The sequence below is a fragment of the Carcharhinus amblyrhynchos genome, chromosome 11, assembly GCF_965287045.1.
Source record: "Carcharhinus amblyrhynchos chromosome 11, sCarAmb.v2.hapA, whole genome shotgun sequence".
Lineage (NCBI taxonomy): Eukaryota > Metazoa > Chordata > Chondrichthyes > Carcharhiniformes > Carcharhinidae > Carcharhinus > Carcharhinus amblyrhynchos.
The window spans coordinates 48213160-48236791 of record NC_137334.1 but is presented as its reverse complement, the minus strand read 5'-3'; the positions used below and the strand labels follow the sequence as shown (position 1 = coordinate 48236791).

Sequence of the window (23632 nt, the reverse complement as noted above, 5' to 3'; positions counted from 1 at the left end):
AATCATTGTCCCACTTATGCCTGGAGAAGAGCAAATGGGGGCTATACCAAATTTTGAAATTTATGCCCTACTGCTCCTACCTGGAATGAGTTATGAAACAAAATTCTAAATCTAACTAAAACTTCTGAGAAGCCAGCTTCCTCTGGAACCATTTACAATGAGAATCACATTGTTGGCAATGCATCGTCTGAACAAGGAAATATAATGCCTGCACTTCAGTGAACATATTGAATGTTTTAGTCGTGTTTGCAAATGCATGGCCTTATTATTTGATCCCAGCATAGCTTACAAAATTTCTGATCCATAATCAGCTGTGTATAATTGGGGGCACAAATTTATGACTGCATCTGACACTTGAGACGCTTCTTTGTGATGTGGTTCCTACATAAATAAAATGGAAGATTCTACCAATTTCTACTGGGAAAGGATAAGAAATCAGACAGAGGAGCAGCAATACAAAACCTAATGAGGATTGCAGCAAATCTCAAGGAATAACAAACTAAGAGTGTAAGATTTATTAAACCGAGGGTGAAGCATCATATCACAAAAAACACTAGAGAGAAAGGATGACTGATGGAAGTACCAGTATTACTTGGAACCACTTCCCTTTAAAAATCACAACAGAAGCTGAATTTATTGTTCAAGTTTTTTCCTTTTAAAGGCATTGGATCTTGTTGCCTTTAATCTCAGCAAGGTTGGCAGTCTTCCAACACCTTGGCAAAGTGGCCATTCCTCTTGTGTTATTTGATTTCATAGTCATTGAAATTATGGAACAGGAGGAGAACATTTGGTCCATTACCTTTGTGCAGATGCCAGATTATCAACTGGAGTTGAATAATCTTACCCCAATCCCTCCTTGTTTTTGTATCTTTTTATATTCTCCCTTTCCAAATATCTATCTGATTTAATTTAAATAAGATGCTTGTTACTGCCTCAACAGTTATTTCATTATAAAATCATGTTGAGTGAAAATAATTTTCTTTTTTCCTTTGTTTTGTTAATCATAATCATCATTCAATGGCTTCAGCAGGAATAGGCAAACCTGATATGGCACAGGAAACCTAGAAGTTAATCATGTCAATGGTTTTTAAACCCAGCCACTGCATTAACATTTAATTTTTAGATTTCCCAACTAATTAATGTCAGTGTGCACACTGACGACTTACAGGAAGTAATTTCAACATCATGTTGAAGCATCTGGAAGTGGAAAAGAGATGGAAATATGTCTTGCCATGAAAAGTAGGAGGACGAAGATTATATCCCACTTCTGCTCCACCTCTCTAGATGTGACATTGTGGGCTGTGAGCACCTGGAGAAAGATACGTACTTACCTAGTAACCTGAGAAAGAAGCCAGCTGGAAACATCAAAGAAGGTTGGAAATGGATACAATGCAAAAAGTAGTTCAGTGACATAAGCAGTAGAAGTAAGAACAATGTCACATTTCACTAAGATGTGGAGATGCTGGCATTGGACTGGGGTAAGCAGAGTAAGAAGTCTCGCAACACCAGGTTAAAGTCCAGTTAAAGCCTCAAGCTCCTTCTTCAGGTGAGGACTTGTGTTCATAAACAAGGCATATAAAGACACAAACTCAATTTTCAAGATAATGGTTGGAATGCGAGTCTTTACAGGTAATCAGGCCTTAAAGGTACAGACAATGTGAGTGGAGAGAGGTTAAGCACAGGTTAAAGAGATGTGTATTGTCTCCAGCCAGGACAGTTAGTGAGATTTTGCAAGACCAGGCAAGTCGTGGGGGTTACAGATAGTGTAACATGAACCCAAGATCCCAGTTGAGGCCATCCTCATGTGTGTAGAACTTGGCTATCAGTTTCTGCTCAGTGATTCTGTGTTGTCATGTGTCATGAAGGCTGCCTTGGAGAATGTTTACCTGAGGATCAGAGGATGAATGCCCGTAACTGCTGAAGTGTTCCTCAACTGGAAGGGAACACTCTAGCCTGGTGATTGTTGAGCGGTGTTCATTCATTCGTTGTCGTAGCGTCTGCATGGTCTCCCCAATGTACCATGCCTTGGGACATCCTTTCCTGCAGCGTATCATGTAGACAACATTGGCTGAGTTGCAAAAGTATGTACCGTGTACCTGGTGGATGGTGTTCTCAAGTGAGATGATGGCAGCAGTGTCGATGATCTGGCACGTGTTGCAGAGGTTGCTGTGGCAGGGTTGTGTGATGTCATGGTCACTGTTCTCTTGAAGGCTGTGTGGTTTGCTGTGGACAATGGTCTGTTAGAGGTTGTGTGGTTGTTCGAAGGCAAGAAGTGGGGGTGTGAGGATGAAAATGCATCGTAGTCCAGTACTTCCCCGGAGCAGAGATGCTATGACATCGTCTATGGAGCCTTCAACATGTCATCGATGAAGACGAACATCTCACCAAGGCCATCCCCACATCCCCTCTTCTTGCCATTTCAGAACAACACGTCTCAATCAGATCACTTATTATTCTAACCTCCAAAGGGTGCAGACCCATTATGGGCGATCTTACCATTTTGCCCTGCCAGCCGGTAAGCACACAAGTAAGCTCGAGGCTGACTGTAATATTTAAATGCTAAGTGAGTCCAGGATGAAATCACCTGGGCTCACTTGCCTCTGTGGCCTCGCCAGTAAAGATTTTTTCCAAAGAGGATCACGTATGGTCCTCTTCAATAGAGATATGTCATGATGGCCTCACTGGTAGAACAGAAGGCCACTGAGGTGCTCCTGGGAGGTTGGGAGCAGAGGGGAGGGGGGTGCCCCAGGCAGTGCCAGTTTGGCACAGCCCACAAGGCAATGCCAAAGGGGTGGGGCCTGAGAAGGCAGGCCAATCAGGATGGTCACAGTATTGCTGCCACTCTGCAACAGCGATTAGTGGGTTGGAGGCTGCTGTGCAATCTGCAACAGGGTGGCGAGGGGGGTGGTGTGGAGGATGGTGGGGTGTGTTCAGATGGGAACATGACTGCTGTGCATTTTCAACTGGCAATCAACCAACCCATGCACAGGCAGGGGGTTGGGGGGGGGATTATTTCTCCTCACAGGAGAGCCATCTCATTCCAGGATTCAACTAGAAAACTTCTTCTCTAAGGTAGGTATATCCTTCCTTGGGTGTCAACAGCAAAACGGTACACTTCATTCCAGGTGTGTTACCAGCCCAATGCTTTCCCTCAATTTTTTGCATCAGTCTTTACAGTGGAAAATACTTTGAACATCCCGTTAATACTAAAGAATTTTGGGGCAGAATTAAGAACCATCACCGTAGAACTAGTTTAGATGAATTAATGAGGCTAAAGGCAGGTAAGTCCCCTGACCTGATGGCTTGCATCCTTGGATCCTAAAAGAAGTATCTACGGAGATAGCAGGTGCATTCGTTGTAATTTTCCAAGAATCCTTGGATTCTTGAGAAGCACCAGAGAACTGGAAAACTGCCAATGTGACATACCTATTCAAAAAGGGGATCAGTTTAGCTCAGTTGGCTGCAGAGCAGATTAGTGATGCAGACTGATAACAACAGTGGGATTCAATTCCCATAACTTGGCTCTCCAACTATGCAAGTGCAGCAAAGCTGATGCTGGAAATCAATGGAGTTTCATTGCGCCTAGCATTGGAGATGGGGATCTTTCCACACACCTGATGAAGGAACAGCATTTCCGAAAGCTTATGGGTTTACTATCAAATAAACTGGTTGGACTTTAACGTGGTGTTGTGAGACTTCTTACTGTGTTTACCCCAGTCCAATGCCAGCATCTCCACATCATGACTGATTTTAATATCAGAGGGACACATGACATACAACACTCACTTTTGGTGTCAATATTGTTTGAAATACATTCATACATATGCATAATGATAACTTCAAACTTTCTTAGTGACAAAACGCATTCATGTGTTTTATCTCCCACTGGGCCTTCATGTGCCCTGGAGGTCCTTGACAATGAAAAGGAGAAGGTGATCACCTCCTCTGAGGATGCACTGTTATAGAACTCAATACACACTAAGCTCAACACTCTCATTTCAGTGAGACCAGTAAGGCAGAATGTTGTCTTTTTACCCAGTGACTCACACACCACATGTATGCAAAAGCAGATGTTGAAGATAGGGAAGATCACGACGAGTGTCCCATACGCCAAGCTCTGCTCAGTTGATGCAGAAGGTGTGCTCAGGGGATGTTGACAAACAGGATGTTCCTGGAACCAGCAGCAGTGAACGTGCATTGTACTTTCAACTACATCATGCATGCCTGCAGAGATACCGGAGCATGAGTGACATGATGTTACTGGCCTTCATAATGATGTCTTCATCCATGGAGGGAATAGCTACTCCAGGAAGCATCAAATGCAATCACATGAGTGCATGCAGGCTTTCACCAATGACTTGCACACAAGATGCAATCTTAAATCGGATACATGATAGCCTGGCTTTGGTTGTTCATCGCAATACTCACACCAACACCTTGCTGGCAGAGAACTGCAGTTGAGCTGTAAGTAGTATGATTGTGGAATTATGGAATTTCAATCACAGTACAAAGCACTATGCTGTTAAATACTTATGGATGTTTCTGTTCTTTCTGAAAGACACATGAACTGATAATGAACAATGATTTATTTTCACAGTAACTTCATTGTAGCGTTAATGTAAGCCAACTTGTGACACAAATAAATATTGGAGGGTTGTAAAAGGAACATGGTTGTTTGAAGGATTACTTTGTGTTACTGGCAATGCGACTTGTCCTATTTGCAAATGGCTGTTAGATGGGGGCACTTTTGGAAACTAAATGAAGCCTGCATTAATGAATGCATTTGATCCAAATGGAGTCCATTGCTCTGCGCCTTGTCCCTCCTGCATGTTCAAACCTTGTTGTTGCATATGGTTTTGTGATCATTTCGAAGACCTGGATTGACTGAAGGGTACCTCCAGCTCTGGTCAAAGTCTGAGCACAAATTCAGCATGCCAAAGGCTAGTTTGTTAACATACTAAGTGGTAACACGACATTCACTGTATCACTCCTGGGTCTCATTTCTTGGCTTTCACATCAGTCACATTTTAAGTGGGTATCCTTGACTCCAAATAGCCAGTTGGTAACTCTGCATTGAGAGGCAAAGAGATCAGAAAGGGTGGAGTGCTGCATGACGAAAGCTTCAGGGCAACCATCTTATAGTCTTGTCTACACCTGGATCAAGGTCTTCCTGTGGTTACACACAAGCAACACATCAATGAAATCAAAAACACTCTTGCTTGACTGATGGGTTTCTAACTGCCGTACATGTATAGTCGATTATGTCCTGCTCTGTGGGAAGATAGCTAGCATCCACACCTTGTGTGTATATATAGCACCATTAATGTAACAAAAGGCTCCAAGGCCCTTCCCAGGGGCACAATAAAGTCAAGTAATGCCCCAACTCCCTCAAACATTACTGTTTTCTTGTTTTGGTTTCACTGACTTGACACTCCCAAGAAACCAATGGAATCAAAGTTAAACTGCAAATCTCATGTTAATATCACTCTGATTGAATGATTAACACATTAAAATTAATAACCTGTGTCTCCCAAGGAGGTTCTGCATTTTTAACCTTTTGTGCTAGAGTGAAAAGTCAGTGGCTCGAAAGCCAGCTTCCCAATGTCTATTTCCTGACTCCAACTCATACATGTTAAATGCTGCTCCAATTTCTCACTTTTACTCATTCAAATGTTTTTATAACTTTGAAAACCATTATGAGTTGCCTCCTAGCAGTTCCAGAGAAGAGAAACTTTTTTTTGAAGAAAGTCTTTCTTATTCTGGTGAATTTTCATACTGTTTCCATGGTTCCTGTGTGCTGCCACCTGCATGCTTTAACTTAACATTTGGTACAAATTCAGCACAAGTTATTTGCTTAATATTTAAACTCAAAATCCTATTTGTCTTTTTTAGGTTATCTTATAGCTAGTCTCCGATCTTTGAAGGTCATTATTAACTGCACCAGTAGTTCTGACACTATCTTCCAGAATTGGTAGCCACTGATGGTAAGCACCCAGGGAGAAGCCAAAGATCATTGAGGGAGGGAGGGCAGGATGGGGGTGATGCAGAGGGATTTTGGAAAGGGGGGAATGGCAGGGTGGGTCAAAGGCAAGGTTGAGGATGGCTGTCTACAAACTATTGCCCAATGCACAGTCCTCAATCAAGTAAGAAGCATGGCTGTGAAAGCCGATTCCCCCCGCCCCCTCCCCCCCACACCCCTCCTCCTCCCCATCCAAGACTGCCACTGGCAAATCCATAAGTTTTACAGGAACATCTAGTGTATGAGCAAGCAAGGTCCATCTTGAGAATATCTGTAAATATATAAAACTAAAGGCTCCTTGAATGCACAAAGCAGTTGCAACAAGATAGACAAACTAGAAGCACAAATAAGATGGGTTGATCTAATTGACCTTACATAAACATGGGGCATCATTTACCCTGCGTGTTTCTGTATCCCACCATTAGGGCTTTGAAGTCTACAGTCTGTGAGAAAGAGATTCAATGTGATTTTCCCTGGAGTGTAATTAGAGGTTGGACTCGTCGAAGGACAGAGGACAGTCAATAGGTTCTTGAAGCTGGTGGCCTAGTTCAAGGCCTTCTAGCTTGAAACCCAATAGGGTTTGTCCAGCAGCCTTCTGGTGGCATAGAACTGTGCCCCCCCCCACCCCACGTCCAATCTCTCCTTGTACTAGTCCCCTTATCCCACTCCCCTCCCAATCACCCACTCCGCAGTCTTCCCAACCCCCCGACTATGAACCCCCATATGCAGAGCTTCCCCTGCTGATCACCATCCATGCACAGCTCCCCCAATTTGCACAGTTCCTTCCCCCACCCCCAGTGGAGATCCCCCCCCTTGCCTCCCCCTGTCATTGTCCCACCCCTGCTCAGGCTCTACCCCTTTGGCACTGCCCATACCACAGTTATAGTGCTTGGTGGGCATGCCAGGATGCCCAGTGGGCACTGCCTAGCTGGCACTGCACCAGGGGCACCACCCAGCCATGCCCCTGATCACCCGGAGGCTTCAATGGCCTCTAATCCCCACAGTGTGGCCATCACCTCTGGACCCCATTAGTAAGGTCCATGAGTGATACTCGCAGACGATGGGGAAAATGTTTGGGAGAACACATATCATTAATATAGTTGACTTTCTGGTTAGTGGTAACCCACTCATTATCTCTCATTATCAAGAATGTTGATAATGAGAGATTCAATGATGGTAACACCACAGAATGTCAAAGGGTGGTGATTAGTGTGTCTCTTCTTGGTGATGATCATTGCCTGGTACATGTCCGCCCAAGCCTGGATATTGTTTAGATCTTGCATTTGAACATGGACTGCTTCAGTATCTGAGGAGTCATGAATGGTGCTGAACATGATGCAATCATCGGCAAACATCCCCACTTCTGACTATATTACAGAGGGAAGGTCACTGATGAAGCAGCTGAAGATGGTTCAGCCTAGGACATTACCCTGAGGGATTCCTGCAGAGATTCCTGGAGTTGAAATGATTGACCCTCCATAACCACAAACATCTTCCTATGTACTAAGTATGACTCCAACCAGTGGTGAGTTTGCCCCCAATACCCACTGATTTTTGCTAGGGATCCTTGATGCCACACGCTGTCAAATGTGGCCTTGGTGACAAGGCTGTAACTCTCACCTCACCTCCGAAATTCAGCTCTTTTGTCCATGTTTGAACCAAGGCTGATGAGGTCAGGAGCTGAGTGACCCTGGCAAAACCCAAACTGGGTGTCAGTGAGCAGGTTATTGCTGAGCAGGTGCTGCTTGATAGTACTGTTGATAATCCCTTCCATCATTGATGATTGAGAGTAGACTGATTGGATGGTAATTGGCCGAGTTGGATTTGTCCTGCTTTTTGTGTACAGGGCATATCTGGGCAATTTTCCACATTGCCGGGTTGATGCCAGTGTTGCAACTGTACTGGAAGAGCTTGGTTAGGGGATTGGCAAGTTCTGGAGCACAATTCTTCAGTACTATTGCCGGAATGTTATCAGGGACCATTGCCTTTGCAGTATCCAGGCTTACTACCTGAGCCACACACAAACTGGGAGAGGTTCAAGCAGATTAGAGGATGAAATGCATTACGCATTAATATTCTAAGAAGAAGGGAATTTGATTGTTAGAGCACTGTCACAGGGGAAAGTAGGAGCTGTCGCACTGTTCAGACTCCATTTCAAATGGACTGGGATCAGCATCCTCACACTCAACTAAGTCTGTGGATAGGTCTTAAAAAGGTGGGAAAATGGTCAGATGAAGGGAAATTTTAAAATCTAAAGAGAAACATTGAGGTAACAGAGCAGTATAGTGACTTCAATAAACGCAAAAGAGTGGTACAGGAAGTACTGGAGAGATTAACAATAATAGTGCTTCAGTGAGTACATTCAAAGAATAGATGTAAAAATATAAAACTAAAGGCTCTTTATCCAAATTTACAAAGTATTTCAACAGGATAGACAAATTAACAGCACAAATGAATACAAATGGGTTAATTTAATTGCCATTATAAAAACATGGAGCAGCATTTACCCTCTGTTTTTCTGAATCTCTGGATCAAACGGGGGTTTGAAGTCTGCAATGTGTGGGAAAGATACTTTAGTGTAGCTTTATCTGAAGTGGCCAAGAGCCAGAGGACAGGCTCATCATCAGTTAAGGCAGCAGTCAAGCTCTTGAAGCTGGAGGGCCAGGGGGCCTTAAAACTTTAAAAAAATGAGGCCAAGGCAGATAGGTGAGAGAAGGAGCACTTCAAAATGGAAGCACAACTCTCTCTATCCTTTTAAAATTTCAAACAGAAAATTAACTTTGCAGCTGGATCATCACAGTAGGGCGAGGGGTGGGGATAGCCCTTATACTGAGTAGCTTTAGCTTGCTTGTAACAGAGATAACTCCCATTCTGTCACTGGTAGGTCACCTGTTAGGTAAACTGGACCTCATGGCCTTGTGAATCTGAAAGCTAACTGGAACTCTTTATTCTTTCATGGGACATGGGCATCGCAGGCTGGGCCAGCATTTATTGCCCATCCCGAGTTGCCTTGGAGGGCAGTTCAGAGTTATCCACATTTCTATGGCTCTGGAGTCTAATGCAGGCCAGACCAGATAAGGATGGCAGATTTCCTTCCCTAAAGGACATTAGTGAACTAGATGGGTTTTTCCAACAATGGTTTCATGGTCATCAGTAGATTCTTAATTCCAGATTTTTAAAAATTGTATTCAAATTCCACCATTTGCTGAATTCGAAACTGGGTCTGCAGAGCATGAGCTGAGTTTTTGGATTAGCGATAATATCACGAGGTCATCATCTCCCCTAAAGATCACTCTCCTTATTTTCCTTCAATTGGTCTTAGTTGTTGTGAATTAGTTTAATCAGCCACTTGGCTGATTACAGGCAAGTAATCGTATTACCCACTCTCCCATTTCACCTCCACTACACCTCAGCCCATTGTCATAGAGATGGGAAAGCAGTATGCAGACATTCCCAACCTCAGCAGTGACTCATAATCCAGTCCATGGTTACAAAACGACCATGGTAAGGAAATTAACACCCAAGGATATTTAGCATTTCGAAAAGATATGCAGTTTGGAAAACGAAAAATTGCAGCCCTGATGATAAAGGAGGTCAAGGACTGTAGTAAGATCTTGGCTCAGAACATCAGTATGGGTGGATATAAGGAGGAATGGGGACAGGCAGTGGGGTGCATGGCTGGGGGTGGCAAATACACAGTGTAATTTATAGGCCGCCTAGCAGCACTTATATCTTGGACAGAACATTAAACAAAAATAGCTGGATCTTCATCTCAAATGAAAGACCCTTTATTTTTAAGCTACTTCCTCTCGCTGTAGAGTCCTATGAGTGCAAGTATCATCTTGGCCTCTATCTTGGCAAGACTCCTTAGCATCTTGTATGGTTCAGTAAGATCAGCTCTCATTCCACTAAACTCCAATGAGTATAGGCCCAACTGCTCAACCGTTCCTCATAAGACTACCCCTCCATCTCAGAAAGCTGCCGAAAGAACTTCCAATGCAAGTATATTACTCCTTAAACAGACAGTTAGATTGGCAAAGCTAGGCTAGATGGTGAAGGTAGAATGCTTTTGCTATAGCACTTTAGAATAGTATGTTGTAGAACCAACTAGGAATAAAGCTATTTTAGATCTAGTATTACGTGATCAGACTGAGTTAATTAGTAATCTCATGATAAAAGAGATAGATAAAGAGCCTCTGGCAAAAAGTGATCATAATACAATTAAATTCTGTATTAAATTTGAGAATGGCACATTCAAGTCCGTATAAGAATCTAACTTTAAACACAGCCAATTAAAGAGAATCACAGAATAGTTACAATGCAGAAGGAGGCCATTCAGCCTATCATGTCTGCACAAATGAGGAGAGAAATGGCTTACCTTTTTTATTTACACATTGTAGGAACACTCATGCAAAACCAGCATTTATTCCCTGCCCCTAAATTGCATTTCAAAAGGTGGGAGGGAGTCATCTTCTTGAGATACTGCAGTTCACGGTCATTTCCTGGCATCTTTGTGGTGCTTAAAATCTTAAAACGCAGTAAGGTAGACAAATCCCCAGGACGTTGTGCGAGGCTGAGGAGGAAATTGCAGGTCTCCTAGAGGAGATAATTGAATCATCAACAGTCACAAGTGAGGTGCCTGAAGATTGTAGAGTGGCAAATGATGTGCCTTTGTTTGAGAAGGGCTAGAGAAAAGCCTGGGCACTACAGGCCAGTGAGTCTAACATCTTTAGTGAGTAAGTTGTTAGAAGGTATTCTGAGAGACAGGATCCACAGGCATTTAGAGAGGCAAGGACTGATTAGGAACAGTCAGCATGGCTTTGTGAGCGGAAAATCATGTCTTACAAATTTGATTGAGTTTTTTGAAGGGGTAACTAAGAAAGTAGATGAGGGCAGTGCAATTGACGTTGTCCACATGGATTTTAGCAAGGCCTTTGACATAGCACTGTATGATAGGTTGTTACATAAGGTTAATTCTCACAGGATCCAGGGTGAGGTAGCCAAGTGGACACAGAATTGGCTTGATGACATAAAACAGGGAGTGGTTGTAAAGGGTTGTTTTTCAGCCTGGAGACCTGTGACCAGCGGTGTGCCTCAGAGATCAGTGCTGGGTCCACTGCTATTTGTCATTTATATTCACGATTTGGATGAGAAGTTAGGAGGCATGGTTAGCAGGTTCGTAGATGACACTAAGATCGGTGGCATAGCGGCCAGTGAAGATGATTATCTAGGACTGTAACGGGATCTTGATAAATTGGGCCAGTGGGCTGATGAAAAGCAGATGGAACTTAATTTGGATAAATGCAAGGTCATGCATTTTGGTAGATCGAACCAGGGCAGGATTTACTCAGTTAATGGTCAGGCATTGGGAAGAGTTATAGAACAAAGAGATCCAGGGGTACAGGTTCATAGCTCTTTGAAAGTGGAGACACAGGTGGACAGAGTGGTGAAGAAGGCATTTGGCACGCTTAGTTTCATTGGTCAAAACACTGAATACAGGAGTTGGGACATCTTGTTGAAATTGTACAAAACATTAGTAAGGCCAGACTTGAAATAATGTGTGCAGTGCCCAAGTCACCTTATTATAGAAAGGGAATTATTAAACCAAAAAGAGGGCACAAAAGATTTACTGGGATTCTACCATGATGGATTGTGTTATAAGGAGAGGCTGGATAGATTGGGGTTTTATTCCTTGGAGTGTAAAAGGCTTATGTGTTATCCTATAAAGGTCTACAAAATAATGAGAGGTACAGATCAGCTAAATAGTCAACATTTTTTCCCAGAAGTAGGGGAGTCTAAAACTGGAGGGCAGAGGCTTAAGGTGAGAGCTACAAAAAGGATATTTCTTTCACAAAGAGGGCAGTGAGTATCTGGAACATGGCCTATAGTTCTTAAAGATGAAGTTGTAGGGATAATGAATGCACTGATTGTGAATGCACCAATTGTGATTTTCCCAAACTCACTAGATTCTAGAATAGCCTCAGTGGATTGAAAATTAGAAAACTAAAGGAAAAGGAAAGAGAAAATTGAGAATTACTGATCAGTTAGCCAGACACGATTCATCAGAAAATGCTGGAATATATTATTAAGAAAATCTTAACAATATGCTTAGAATCTGACAGATTCAACATGATTTTACAAAAGGAAAATTATGTTTGGAAAATGAATTAGGGCTTTTTGGGGATGTAACTAATAGGAGGATAGATAAAAGAGAGCCCAGTAGATGTTGTATACTTGGATTTCTAAAAGGCATTTGATAAAGTGCCAGGCAAGAAGGTAATATGCAAGTTAAGGGCTAATGGAGTTGGGGGTACATGTTGGCATAGATAGAAGTTTGATTAATGGGGAGAAATAAGAAAGTAAGGATAAATGTATCCATGATAGCTTCCTTGAGCAGTACGGACTGGAACCGACATTAAGCTATCCTAGATCTGATTCTGTGCCATGAGATGGGAATAATTAATGATCTTGCAGTTAGGGATCCTCTAGGAAGATGCAATCACCGTATGGTTGAATTTAAAATACAGATGAGCATGAGAAGGTAAAATCCAATACCAGTGTCTTGTGCTTAAACAAAGGAGGCTATAAAGGGATGAGGGAGGAGTTGGCTAAGGTCGACTGGGAGCAAAAACTTTATGGTGGGACAATTGAGGAACAGTGGAGGACCTTCAAAGCGATCTTTCACAGTGCTCAGCAAAAGTATATACCAGTAATAAGGAAGGACTGTAGAAAAGGAGATAATCAGCCATGGATATGTAAGGAAATAAAGGAGGGTAACAAACTGAAATAAAATGCATACAAAGTGGCAAAGTTTAGCAGGAACCTAGAGGATATGGAAATCCTTAAAGATCAGCAGAAAGCCATGAAAAAAGCTATAAAGAAAGGTAAGATGGATTATGAGAGTAAACTAGCTCAGAATATAAAAGCAGATAGCAAAAGTTTCTACAAATACTTAAAGCAAGAAAGAGTGGCAAAAGTAGACATTGATCTTTTAGAGGACAAGAAGCGGGGAGTAATATCTGGAAATAAGAAAATGGCTGAGGCATTGAACAGGTATTTTATGTCGGTTTTCACAGGGGAAGATAACATGCCAAATAACATGCCAAAAATTGATGACAGGAAGGCGATGGCAGGTGAGAACCTAGAAACTATCATTATCACGAAAGAGGTAATGTTGGGCAAATTAATGGAGCTAAAGGTAGACAAGTCTCCTGGTCCTGATGTAATGCATCCCAGGGTACTAAAAGAGACGGCAGGAGAAATAGCAAATGCATTAGTGGTAATTTACCAAAATTTGCTGCACTCTGGCTGGTTCCTGCAGATTGGAAAACAGCAAATGTGACACCAATGTTTACAAAAGGAGATAGACAAAAGGCAGGTAATTATAGGCCAGTTAGCTTAACTTCTGTAGTAGGGGAAATGCTTGAATCTATCAAGGAAGAAGTAGCGAGACATCTGGATATAAATTGCTGCATTGGTAAGATGCAACATGGGTTCATGAAGAGCAGGTCATGTTTGACTAACTTGGTGGAATTCTTTGAGAACATTACATCTGCAGTGGACAATGGGGAACCTGTAGATGTGGTGTATCTGGATTTCCAGAAGGCATTTGACAAGGTGCTGCACCAAAGACTATCAGATAAAGGTGCACAGTGTTACGGGTAATGTATTAGCATGGAAAGAGAATTGGTTAACTAACAGAAAGCAAACAGTGGGGGTAAATGTGTGTCTTTCTGGTTGGCGATCAGTGACTAGTAGTAGGCTTCAGGGATCAGTGTTGGGACTGCAATTGTTTATGATTTACAGAGGTGATTTGGAGTTGGGGACCAGTGCAGTATGTCAAAATTCGCAGATGACACTAAGATGGGTGGAAGAGCAAAGAGTGCAGAGGACGCTGAAAGTCTGCAAAGGGATATAGATAATCTGAGTAGGCGAGGGTCTGGCAGATGGAGTACAATGTTGGTAAATGTGAGGTCATCCATTTTGCTAGGAATAACAGCAAAATGGACTATTATTTAAACAGTAAAAAATTGCAGCATGCTGCTGTTCAAAGGGACCTGGGTGTCCTTATGCAGGAATCTCGAGGAGTTGGTTTGCAGGTGCAGCAGGTAATTAAGAAGGCAAATGGAATTTTGTCTTTTATTGCTAGAGGGATGGAGTTTAAAAACAGCAAGATTATGTTGCAGTTGTATAAGGTGCTGGTGAGGCCACAACTGAGTAGTGTGTACAGTTTTGGTCTCCTTACTTGAGAAAGGATATACTGGCACTGGAGGGGGTACAGAGGAGATTCACTAGGTTGATTCCAGAGTTGAGAGGGTTGGCTTATGAGGAAACTGAGTAGGCTGGGGCTATATTCTTTGGAATTCAGAAGAATGAAGGGAGATCTTATAGAAACATATAAGATTATGAAGGGAATAGATGAGATAAAAACAGGGAAGTTGTTTCCACTGGAGGGGGAAAACTAGAACTAGCAGGCATAGCCTCAAAATAAGGGGAAGCAGATTTAGGACTGAGTTGAGGAGGAACTTCTTCACACAAAGGGTTATGAATCTGTGGAATTCCCTGCCCAATGAAGCAGTTGAAGCTACCTCATTGAATGTTTTTAAGGCAAGGATAGATAAATTTTTGAACAGTAAAGGAATTAAGGGTTATGGTGAGCGGGTGGGTAAGTGGAGCTGAGACCACAAAGAGATCAGCCATGATCTTACTGAATGGTGGAGCAGGCTCAAGGGGCCAGATGGCCTACTCCTGTTCCCAGTTCTTATGTTCTTAAATAGCCCATTGCAAGTTGACAGATTATGAGACTGGAATCCTAAAAGGATTGGTACTTCAGCTATTTACAACTTATATTAGTAACTTAAGTGAAGAAACAGAGAGCAATTTATCCAAGCTTGTTGATGATACAATGCTGATTGGGAATATAAGCTGTATGTACGACACTAAAAAAGAGAAAAATTAAGGTAAGCACGGCAAGATTGTGTGAGCAGCAAATTAAAAAAAAAATCGGGTTTGCGCCTGATTTCTCACCTCATGCATCTTATCAGCCCCGCTTTGCTGACAAGATTTAAGTATTAATGACATGTTTTGTGTAGGGGGGTACCTGTGCAACGATACCTCAGATAGGCGAACTCCAGTTGAAGCCATTGTTCCTGAGGATTTCCAAAAGGGTTCTTATCCTTTAATATATCAAATTTAGCCTTTGGGGTTGGGTTGTTGAGCATGATCAGGTCTTAATAATTCTTCTTGCTGTTTGTATGTGCATCGGACTTCGGATGCTGCTTTACACAGTGAAATAGGAAAGGAATGTTGGTGTTGCAGATTGCACTCTGAGCAGCTCCAACTCTTTTCATTTGGTCACCTGGAGCAACTCCCATCCAAACATCTCTACTGGTTCCTTTTGCTCCTGCTGTTGTCATTGTTTATGATCAGCAATCCTTTTATTTTTGCTGACCATTGATGCATGAAGGAAGTTAGCAACTGCTTTTCCAAACTGAATGTTCTTTCTAATGAACATGAGAGTTTCTATTGCCTATAAATTGTCAGGCTATTGGTCTGTCATCCATATGATAAGCAGAAATTTCCCTTTATTAAATATTATCAAAACCAAAGTCATGATCTTCAGTTCTTCCTACAAACTCTTCCCGAGCCACTAAATCCATCCTTCTCCTTGGTAACTTCTGAGGCTGAATCAGACTGTTCACAACCATGGTGTCATATTTGACCTGAGATTGGCTTCCAATTACACATCCTCACTAAAACAGCTTATTTCACTTGCAAAAGGTCATTTGACTCTACCTTGCTTCACATCATCTGCTGCAGAAACACTCAACTATGCTTTTGTTATCTCCAGCTTTGACTATTCCAACACACTCTTGGCTAGTCTCCCACATTCTATACTCTGTAACTTGATGTCATTCAAAATTCTGCTGCCCATCTCCTAATTTGCTCCAAGTCCTCTTCATCTGTCACTACTGACCAACATTGGCTTCTACTTGAGCAACATCTCAATTTTAAAATTCTTATCCTTATTTTCAAATTCCTCCATGGTTACACCCCCTCCCTATATGTTTAATTTCCTCCAACCTTTTGAAATAGCTGCATCCCTCTAATTTGAGTCTCTGAAGTATATTGATTTTATTCCCTTTTAAGAAGCTCCTTAAAATTTATCTGTTTAACAAGTTTTTGGTTAACTCCCCTGATATTTCCTGACCTAAAAGAGTCCCCCCCACCCCGATATTTCCTTATTATGTGGCTCAGTGTGTTGGGATGAAGGAGTATAATATCAAGGGTAAGACTCTTAGCAGTGTAGAGGATCAGAAGGACCTTAGCAGTGTAGAGGATCAGAAGGACCTTGGGGCCAGGATCAATAGGGTTCTTAAATCAGCCTCGCAGGTAGAGGATGTGGTTAAGAAGGCGTATGGTGTACTGGCCTTCATCAATTGAGGGATTGAGTTTAGGAGTCGGGAGATAATGCTGCAGCTTTATAAGACCCGGGTCAGACCCCACTTGCTCCGCACTGTACTCAGTTCTGGTCACCTCATTACAGGAGGGATGTGGAAGCTATTGAAAGTGTGCAGAGGAGATTTACAAGGATGTTGCCTGGATTGGGTGGCATGCCTTATGAGGACAGGTTGAGGGAGCGCGATCTTTTCTCCTTGGAGAGGCAAAGGATAAGAGGTGACCTGATTGAAGTGTATAAGATGTTGACAGGTATAAATCGGTTGGATTCTCAGAGGCTTTTTCCCAGGGCTGGAATGGTTGCTAAGAGAGAACACAGGTTTAAGGTGCTGGGGAGTAGGTACAGAGGAGATATCAGGGGTAAGTTTTTCACTCAGAGGGTGGTGGGTGAGTGGAATCGGCTGCCGTCAGTGGTGGTGGAGGCGAACTCGTTGGGGTCTTTTAAGAGACTTCTGGATGAGTACATGGTACTTAATTGAATTGAGGGTTATAGGTAAGCCTAGTAGGTAGGGATATCATTGGTGCAACTTGTGGGCCGAAGGGCCTGTTTGTGCTGTAGTTTTTCTATGTTCTATTGCTCCTGTAAGAATCTTTGGGGCATTCTATTGTGTTAAAGATACCATTTAAATACAAGTTGTCATTGTTGTACCTGAGGACATAGAGAACAACTGTAAAACTCCAACAGTTACTTGTCTAATTTCCATTAAGCAGAAAAAATTGGGAATACAATACAGGACCTTTGTTTTTACATAACTTAATGATAAAGTGCCAGTATTGACTAGGCATTTGTGAAGTTACATCAAACAAAATTTAATGTTAAAAAGATCTTATTAATATTAGATAAATTTACTGAGGTCAATGTGCTTTTATTTTGAATGGGGCAGGAATAAATATCCAGAATGACTGGAAAGAGGTTTGGGAAAATATTAAAATGAAAAGGAAACTGTAAAAATATACTTTGCTTGTTCAAAAGGAGCAACTACACAGAATACAATAAAAAAATTCAGTGTATTTAAGATATAACATAATAAATGGCAAAGTAAAAGTATGGTGGGAATTATTTTTCAACAACTTCAAGAAATAGGTCAGTCTTGGTGATACAGCAAGGAAAGGAAAGCAGGTGACTTGTAGCAAAATCACATCTAAAGGAATAAAATATTGGTGCAATAGAAAGAGAGATAGAGTATTGTGGATAAATAGTCAAATGCATAAATGTTGAGAATATCACTAGAAAGAGAGTAGAGGAAACTGAATAACTATGCATTTTATCTGAATTATATTCCAATGCTTAACAGTATAAAGCAATTCAGAAAGGTTAACTAGGGTCATCTCCAGTCCAATGGATGCCAATTCTTAAAGGCAGTCAAATCAAAAGCAGACAGAGCACTTCAAATAAGGGGGTACGATAATGCTTATGCCACAGTGTGAAGACGGATGTTTCCTAAAGTTTAATGTGGCAAAGATAACAGACTGGATCATAATTAAAATCATGAACGTCTGCAAACCAGATGACATTCTTTTTGCATAGCACAATTACTAAATGTGTGGGTGGGTGGGTGGCAGGTGGTGGTAGTGGAACATTAAGGCATTGCCACCGAAAAGCAGAAAGCGTAAATATATCTCCAAAATCAGACGTGATATGACCTTACTAGGAGAGTAGTCAAATGCAAACCTTGCAAAGGTACTACGTCAAGAATTCCAAGCAGATTGCACCATCAAAATCACAATCTTATCAAAGCATGACATTGTTTACAATTCAATGTGCAACACTTTCATGTGATAAAGTACTTAGTTGTATTGCATCCTTCGTACATTTTATTTGGATATAAGTAAGGAAACATTCAAGTTTACCAAGTTATAACACAAGATTTTAATGCTAACTATTTCTTTGCTGATAAATTGTGGATGGGGAATAGTTGAGCTCTTAAATACCTGCTCATCTAAAACACAATTAAGCTGAAAAAGTATATAACAAAGAATACTAAATGGAGACTTAGAACTAGAGGGTATATATTTTCTACTGCATGCAGTTGTGGCTTCAGGCATTCTGTGTGTGGCTGAGGGGAGAATGTTAGAAAAAACTGGTAAAATGGTCATATTTTCCACAGCATTCTGGGATATGAATGTTTAAGATCATTGGACAAATCTTCAGACTATGTTTTTTCCTCAAGTAGGTTTTAGTTTGGACAGAAATGTATTTCTTAGTGGAAATTATTTGCAAGATCTAGTGGCTTCTTTGATAACAACTGCTGCTTCACTTTCCCCTTCATTAGTCAAGCGCCATGCAACCATGAACCTAATTTTCTCCCCTCTCTCCCCCAAGTGCTCATCCTTTCTGGACTATAATTTCGCAAGTGCTGACAACTTTCATGTGTTTCAACAAGCAGTCACCATTTTTCTGTGTATCTTTACAGGTAATTCAACTGTACATACCACAAAAAACCCAATCCTGTCCATAAAGCATGTCTTTCCATAGAAATAATTTGATAGCAATTAAGAAAGTCCCTGACTGATTTTTAATATCCTTAGTCCTGGAGATCTAAGATCCATCATAATCCTAAATTGGAAGAAAATTTGGTAAAGTACTGATGAAGAGTTTCTGAAAATTAGCATTGATTGGCATAAGATGGGGCTTCTGCCTTCATTTGGGAGGAAGTCCCACTTTGGAGAGCTGTTTGCCAAACAAATTGTGCTGCAGCTCTCAAGTCCCTCCAAGCTCAGCGCTGCAGTGGCCAGAAGAGGTACTGCAGGGAGCTGCCTGGAACCAAGTTATGGGACCAGGGGACAGGTAAGTGACAGAGGTCCCAGGGTGAAGGAGGTACGGAATGCTTAGGAAGTGGCAATGGGAGCAATTAGAATTTTGGAGGTGGTTCAGGTGGGGACAGAGTCCAGATGTCACTAGGCCTTAAGGGGAGAGTGTCCCTAGACAGAAGAGGTCTTCTGATGGAGACACACTCTGACCCACCCCCCAACTTTCTCATGCTGGAATGGGTGTTTGAATTTTGTTTACTTCCAGCCTTTCCCCATTAGACTAAAAATTGAGGCTGGAGAGGAAAAGGCCCTTAAGTAGCAGGTGACATTCTCCCCACCTCAGAACACACCTGGGGCGTGGAGGCCTGGAGCATGATATTCTGGCCCAGGAAAAATCAGGTTCTACCAAATGGCTTTATTTTTAAATCAGCTATTACCAAAAGCCAGTATTTACAGTGCAGATATTCAAAGATATAAACAGCATACTGTGGAGAGTATAAAGTTTGTTTTTTTGGAAAATTTATAACCTTTTCTAAATCAGATATTAAAACTGGAACGTATTTTTCTGGTTATTTTGGGATCTGAAAATATTATTTTATTATTATTAAATATGACCAACACCCTGATAGGGCAATGTCCTTAATCCAGATGTTTTGACTATTGTTTGACACCATAAACCACAGAATCCCTACAGTGCAGAAGGAGGCCATCCAGCCCATCGAGTCAGCACTGACCCTCTGAAAGCGAGTCCTACCCAGGCCCTCTGCTCCAATCTATCCCCCTGAATCTGCACATTTATCACTAATCCATCCAACCCACACATTTTTGGACACTAAAGGACAATTTAGCATGGCCAATCCACCTAACCTGAACATCTTTGGATTATGGGAGGAAACAGGAGCATTTGGAGGAAACCCATGCAGACACGGGGAAAACATGCAAACTCCACACAGTCACCCAGGATCGGAATCAAACCTGGGTGCTGAGAGTGTGAGACAGCAGTGCTAACCACTGTGCCACCCAACATTGACCTACTTAAAATAACATAACTGCCAGTGTTAAATCAAGGCTGAATGAAAAAGCTAACCTACTGTATCTTAAAACAAGGCTCCTCAAATATTTTAAACTGTGACACACCATAAACATATTATGGCATAAGTTATGTATAAATATTTGTGAAAACATCATAACTATCTTGAATAAAAACAGACAATGCCTAAAACACACAGCAGATCTGGCAGCCTCTGTGAATAGAGAAATAAGATTAACAATTCAGGTCATTGATCTTTCAACATTAGCTTCATTTTTAAAGGCAACAGAGGTCATTTTCCCCCAAAAAATCTAAGTACCCAACAGGTGAGAAAATGAGAGATTTTCCTGACAGTTTTTTTGGGTGAGCTTAGTGGAATTAATTTCTGGACTCTGTTCTGAGATTTCATCAGGGGATTTGCACCTAATCACGCCCAAGAGGCCAGCATCAGACTATAGAGGGGGCTAGTGCTCATGTGTTGATTGGTTGACAAGCCCCCCCTCAACCCCCATGCAGAGTTCGTCTCTCTCCCCATCTGGTTTTTCCACGTGCCCCTCTGGCCCTATCTCCTTGGTACTGCCCAGCATGCAATGCCCCAGACCTTCTGGAGAGCCTCAATGGCCTCTGTTTCCACCAGCGGGGCCATTACGCCTGGTCCCCCGTTGGTGAGGACCATACGTGATATCACCGTGTAGACACGGTGGGGCGAAACTTCAGCAAGCCCAGACAATTGAGTCCCTGGCTCACTAGAAAGATGCCGAGCAGCTTCTAAGAACATAAGAAATAGGAGCAGGAGTAGGCCATCCAGCCCTTCGAGCCTGCCCCACCATTCAATAAGATCATGGCTGATCTGTCGCTGCTCAGTTCCACTTTCCCGCCCTCTCCCCATAACCCTTAATCCCCTCTCCTATCAAAAACCCATCAACCCGTGTCTTAAAAATATTTAGCGAGGCAGCCTCCACCACTTCAACGGGCAGAGAATTCCAGAGATTCACCACCCTTTGAGTGAAGAAGTTCCTCCTCAACTCCGTTCTAAACCGCCCCCCCTTTATCTTGAGGCTGTGCCCCCTAGTCCTATTGTCTTTTTTGAGCGGGAAGAGTCTTTCCACCTCTATCCTATCCATCCCATTCATCATCTTATACGTCTCAATGAGATCTCCTCTCATTCTTCTAAACTCTAACGAGTACAAGCCCAGTTTATTCAGCCTCTCCTCATAGCTCAACCCCCTCAACTCCGGTATCAGCCTAGTAAACCTCCTCTGCACTCCCTCCAAGGCCAAAATATCTTTGCGCAGGTGCGGCGCCCAAAAATGCACACAGTACTCCAGTTGCGGCCTCACCAATGCCCTATACAGCTGCAGCAAGACCTCCCTACTTTTATACTCAATCCCCTTCGCTATGAAGGCCAGCATCCCATTCGCCTTCCTGACCACCTGCTGCACCTGCAAGCTGGGTTTTTGCGACTCATGCACAAGGACCCCGAGGTCCCTCTGCACCGTCGCCTGCTGCAGTTTTTCGCCCCGTAAGTAATAGTCCTTCCTACCATTCTTCCTACCAAAGTGGACCACCTCACACTTGCCAACATTAAATTCCATTTGCCATTTCCTGGCCCATTCGCCCAGCCTATCTAGATCCTTCTGCAGACTCTCCACACCCTCCGCACAATTTGCCGTTCCCCCAATCTTGGTGTCATCAGCAAATTTCGACACTCTACACTCGGTTCCCTCCTCCAGATCATCTATATAAATGGTAAAAAGCTGAGGCCCCAGCACCGACCCCTGGGGCACTCCACTAGTCACCATCCGCCAATCCGAATAGCACCCGTTGACCCCCACTCTCTGCCTCCTATTTGACAACCAATCCTCTATCCATGCTAACACCCTACCCCCAACTCCATGTCCCTCGACCTTCTGCAATAACCTCTTGTGAGGCACTTTGTCAAACGCCTTCTGAAAATCTAGAAAGACCACATCCACCGGCTCTCCTCTATCCACCGCCCTAGACACATCCTCATAGAACTCCAGTAAATTTGTCAGACACGACTTCCCTTTAATGAAACCGTGCTGCGTCTGCTCTATCAAGCAATTCCCTTCAAGATGCCTCGCAATTTCCTCCTTAATGACAGATTCTAACATTTTACCTACCACAGACGTTAAACTAACGGGCCTATAATTCCCCGCCTTTTGCCTGGCACCCTTCTTAAACAACGGCATAACACTAGCCGTTTTCCAATCATCCGGCACTTCCCCGGAATCCAGCGACGTTTGGAAAATAACCACCAAGGCATCCACTATCACCTCCGCCATTTCTTTCAGAACCCTCGGATGCATTCCATCCGGTCCTGGGGACTTGTCCACAATCAGCCCCTCCAGTCTGTCGAGCACCGCCTTTCTAGTAACAGTAATGTCATTAAGACCCTCCAGTCCTACCACCTTTCCATCGCTAACACCCGGCAAATTATTCACGTCCTCCTCCGTATATGTATATGTTAACCAGCTTCACACCTGTAGAAAATGGAGTGAGCAGCGCAGCAGGCCACAAAAATCATGCCTGGAGGTATGCATGCTGGAAATGTTGTGCTACAGGTCAGCATGCAGTCTGCTGGCATGTTGCTAACTCCCATCTAATTTCAGTGAGGCTGCTTCTGTGGGGTGACACCCAGGGCCCAGGAGAGTGGGGTGCAGGTGATGCCAATCACTGGGGCCCAGGGGCTATTGGGGATCCGGGCTCTGTGTTTTAAACAAAGTTGCCAAAGCTTCAGACCTTACAAAGCCGGCTTCAAACATTTGGAAATGTCAGGCTGCATGATCTGAATTCTGTCTTACAGCCACTCTGTCAACGTCAGTTCAGTTTAACTGGTTGCTACGTGGCTGCTTCTGACCTTCGGACAGCTTTTTTTTGGAAAGGCATTCAGAAAACTACAGAACTGCTCAAAGATCAGCAATTGCAATGCAGAAACTGTGAAGAGAGTGTTCTCCATTCAAATAAAATGGCAAGTGAAATTCCTGCAAATTTAGAAACAATTGGGTTGTGTGCGTGTGTGTGTGTGTATGGGGAAGGGGGTAGTGGGAGGTTGGTAGGGAGATTGTGGGTTTTGGGGTTGGGAGGAAGGTTGGGGAAGCAATTGGGAGGTTAGATGGAGGTGGGCATGAGATTGGAGGCAGATTCAGGGAGTGGGTGAGAGGTTGACAGGTGATGGGGGAGATTGGAGGAAAGCTTTGGTAGTTCAGGAGGTGGAGAGGAGTTTTAGGTGTCACTTTTAAGGTTTAATGCCGCAAAATTAAATACTTCAAAATTTTCTTTTGAATTTAACCAGCATATAAATAGAAGTCCAAATGTTTATTTTGCTCGCAACACAATTCTGATGATGCACT

General features: G+C 42.7%; 1 protein-coding gene and 1 long non-coding RNA gene across 8 annotated transcripts in view; one reads left to right on the top strand and one right to left on the bottom strand.

The window, feature by feature from the left end:
- The window catches only part of myo3b (myosin IIIB), a 542791-nt gene that overhangs the window by 185693 nt on the left and 333466 nt on the right, over positions 1–23632 (bottom strand). The window lies entirely within an intron of this gene.
- LOC145350114 (uncharacterized) overlaps positions 23154–23632 on the top strand; it is a 50036-nt gene continuing 49557 nt past the window's right edge. Inside the window, exon 1 of the long non-coding RNA XR_013888161.1 lies at positions 23154–23250. This is a non-coding gene — a long non-coding RNA (uncharacterized LOC145350114). The remainder of the gene's footprint in view (positions 23251–23632) is intronic.